Source organism: Buteo buteo, unplaced genomic scaffold, assembly GCF_964188355.1.
Source record: "Buteo buteo unplaced genomic scaffold, bButBut1.hap1.1 HAP1_SCAFFOLD_51, whole genome shotgun sequence".
Classification (NCBI taxonomy): domain Eukaryota; kingdom Metazoa; phylum Chordata; class Aves; order Accipitriformes; family Accipitridae; genus Buteo; species Buteo buteo.
This window is the reverse complement of record NW_027439217.1, coordinates 295001-298928: the sequence shown is the minus strand read 5'-3', so window position 1 is coordinate 298928 and position 3928 is coordinate 295001.

Genomic DNA, 3928 nt, shown 5'->3' with positions numbered 1-3928 from the left:
AAGCCTTCTCCGAAAAGACACACCGTCCCCCCTCGCCAGCCTGCCTCTGCGCCAGGCTCCCCGCCTGCTCGCCAGCCGCTCTCGCCCTGCTCCATTCCTGCCCGCCCCCGCCGCGGGGGGAAAACTAAACGACCGGGGGGGGGGGGGACGGGGACGGGGACGGGGACGGGGGAGAGAAGTAAAAAAAATAAAACTCCAACCGATCCAAACAGAAGCCTTCTCCGAAAAGACACACCGTCCCCCCTCGCCAGCCTGCCTCTGCGCCAGGCTCCCCGCCTGCTCGCCAGCCGCTCTCGCCCTGCTCCACTCCTGCCCGCCCCCGCCGCGGGGGGAAAACTAAACGACCGGGGGGGGGGGGACGGGGACGGGGACGGGGACGGGGGAGAGAAGTAAAAAAAATAAAACTCCAACCGATCCAAACAGAAGCCTTCTCCGAAAAGACACACCGTCCCCCCTCGCCAGCCTACCTCTGCGCCAGGCTCCCCGCCTGCTCGCCAGCCGCTCTCGCCCCCCCTCTTTTCTAGCCTCCTTTCCCCGCCGCTGCTGCCGCCGCGACTGAGCAGCAGACCGTTGCCGTGGCGGGAAACACCACAGTTTCCGGGGGCCCCGTTGCCGGGCTGCAGACCACCCCACCCAGCCACCCGCCCCCCAACCCCCCGTCTCCAGGGCGCCGGAAAGTCTGTGATCGGGTGGGGCCGGGGGAGGGGGGGGGGGGGGGGGGCTGCACCTACTGGCCTGCAGGTCCGGGACTGCAGCGCGGGGAGGGAGGGGGAGCACACCGGTGCAGGGGTGCGTGTAGCTGTGTGTGCCTGCGTCGCGTTCTGTGTGTGTGTGTGTGTGTGTGTGCGCGCGCCTCTGAGCGCGCGTGTGTCACCGGGGGGGGGGGGGTGGCAGTGCCTGCAGGATCGCAGATATGTATTTTAAAGTATTTATTTTATGAAAAAAAAGGAAAACGTCAAAAAAACACCAAAAAAAAACAGGCGGGGGGGGGGAGAAAAATTAAAAACAACCCCCCAAAAAAAGCCCAAGACCGCAAAAACCAAAACCAAAAGTCGGCGAGCACCCAGCAGCGCCGGGACCCGAACCTGAACCTGGCAAGGGGCTACCAGTCCTGAAGGCACCCAGTGAACAGCGAACTCGCGCCGGGGAGCCGGGCAGTTTGTGCCGGGGGCTGCCACCTCTGCCCGGACCCCGCCGACAGAATATGGTTGGGGGGGGGGGGGGCAGCAGCGGAGCAGAGGGGCTGGCTGGTGTGGTGAAGCTGGCAAGTGCCTGGCAGCCACCGGCTCGGAATAGGTGCGTGCACGTGCATGAGAACGACGAGGGTGGGGGGGGGGGGTGTGTGTGTCAGGAAACAAAAATTATTTTGAAAACTGGTTGTCGTTAATATTGTATTAATATTTCCCGCCGGAATCAATAAAGGTGAAATAACTCTTGCATCAGACAGTACGTTTAAACGTGCTCCCTTGGTGTAGAAGTGGTTCAAACTCGGGAAGGGGAGGGGGAAAGAAATGCCGTCCGGGAGAACCGGGAGAGGGTGGCCCTTTTAATCAGATTTGCTAAAATCTCAAAAGAAAGGAAAAAAAAAAAAAAACCGAAAAAAACGAACCAAAAACAGGCGCACCTGCCCCCCCCGCCCCCCCCCGCCCAAGGGGCACCGAACGGCTGCCAGGTCTACCCGGCTCCGCGGGCGGCCGCCAGGTCTACCCGGCTCCGGAGGCCGGCGCGGCCGCCGGCGGCGCCCGGAGGACGCGGGGTGTCGCTGCCGCAGCGGCCGGTGAAAAGGGCCGCCAGGTCTACCCGGCTCCGCGGGCGGCCGCCAGGTCTACCCGGCTCCGGAGGCCGGCGCGGCCGCCGGCGGCGCCCGGAGGACGCGGGGTGTCGCTGCCGCAGCGGCCGGTGAAAAGGGCCGCCAGGTCTACCCGGCTCCGCGGGCGGCCGCCAGGTCTACCCGGCTCCGGAGGCCGGCGCGGCCGCCGGCGGCGCCCGGAGGACGCGGGGTGTCGCTGCCGCAGCGGCCGGTGAAAAGGGCCGCCAGGTCTACCCGGCTCCGCGGGCGGCCGCCAGGTCTACCCGGCTCCGGAGGCCGGCGCGGCCGCCGGCGGCGCCCGGAGGACGCGGGGTGTCGCTGCCGCAGCGGCCGGTGAAAAGGGCTGCCAGGTCTACCCGGCTCCGCGGGCGGCCGCCAGGTCTACCCGGCTCCGGAGGCCGGCGCGGCCGCCGGCGGCGCCCGGAGGACGCGGGGTGTCGCTGCCGCAGCGGCCGGTGAAAAGAGCCGCCAGGTCTACCCGGCTCCGCGGGCGGCCGCCAGGTCTACCCGGCTCCGGAGGCCGGCGCGGCCGCCGGCGGCGCCCGGAGGACGCGGGGTGTCGCTGCCGCAGCGGCCGGTGAAAAGAGCCGCCAGGTCTACCCGGCTCCGCGGGCGGCCGCCAGGTCTACCCGGCTCCGGAGGCCGGCGCGGCCGCCGGCGGCGCCCGGAGGACGCGGGGTGTCGCTGCCGCAGCGGCCGGTGAAAAGAGCCGCCAGGTCTACCCGGCTCCGGCGGGACTTAGCCGCATTTCGGGGGCGGGGAGGTAGACCTGATAGCCCCGCCACTTTCTCGGAGCTGGCCAAGGGGTCGCTGTTTTTCGCTGCCTCCAGTTACGTCATCGTAAAAGTCGGTGTCATTGGCGGGTCTCCCCGGTGGGCAGGGACGGCACTCTTGGAGCCGGCCGGGGGCGGGGACGTGATCTCCCGTACTATAGGAGGTAGTGGTGACTCGTGCACGGAGCAGCGCTAGTGAGCGGCTGCAAGGCTTACGGCTCAGCCGGCGAAGTGGAGCGCTGGGCGGCCGTTGTGGTGGTGGTTTTGCCTGGTGGTTCGGCTCGTTTTCTGTCTGTTCGGCCGGTTGGTCTCTCCCGGTGTTTTCCAAGTAAGCCAGCCGGGCGCCTGCGAGGGTCTGGCAGGCTGGCGGTGGCTGTTGACCCGAGTGGTGCGAGAGGTGCAAAGGTGGATTCCGCAGGGCATAGCCCGGTGGCCGGCGGCGGCCACCGGCACTCGAACGCTGGAAGACCGGGTGGAGCCGAGCCTGCCTCGGCTTTCCCCCGGCCCCGGAGGGCCCGATGATGGCAAAGGTGGAGCGCTGGTATATGCGAGGGCAGCTGCCCGTGAGCATCCAGCCCGCCGCGGCTGCCGCCGCCTCCTGAGGGCCTGGTGATGGGCGGGCGAGGTGGCGGCACCTCGTCCTTTGACTCTGGCCTTAAGCTGGAGCGGGCAGAGCGGCAGCCGGTCCCGGTGGCTGGCAGCCGGATGCAGACGGCTGGGGGTTCTCGTGCGTGCCGCAGCTTCCCCCCAGCCCCCGAGGGCCCGATGATGGCACAGGTGAGAGGCCGCAGCGCCTCGTCCTGTTTTTGCCGGCATGAGCCACGCGTGGGCGGCCTGTGGTGTCCGGCCTGCCCCGGCTTGCCTGGTTGCAGGAGGGCTCGGTGGAAAGGTCTGCAGCGCTGTACCGGGTTTAGAGGTGGCGGCACCTCATCGCGTTTTCTCCGGCCTTAAGCTGGAGCCCATGCACGAATTGGGCAGAGTGCAAGCGGCAGCCGGTCCCGGTGGCTGGCAGCCGGATGCAGACGGCTGGGGGTTCTCGTGCGTGCCGCAGCTTCCCCCAGCCCCCGAGGGCCCGATGATGGCACAGGTGAGAGGCCGCAGCGCCTCGTCCTGTTTCTGCCGGCATGAGCCACGCGTGGGCGGCCTGTGGTGTCCGGCCTGCCCCGGCTTGCCTGGTTGCAGGAGGGCTCGGTGGAAAGGTCTGCAGCGCTGTACCGGGTTAGAGGTGGCGGCACCTCATCGCGTTTTCTCCGGCCTTAAGCTGGAGCCCATGCACGAATTGGGCAGAGTGCAAGCGGCAGCCGGTCCCGGTGGCTGGCAGCCGGATGCAGACGGCTGGGGGTTC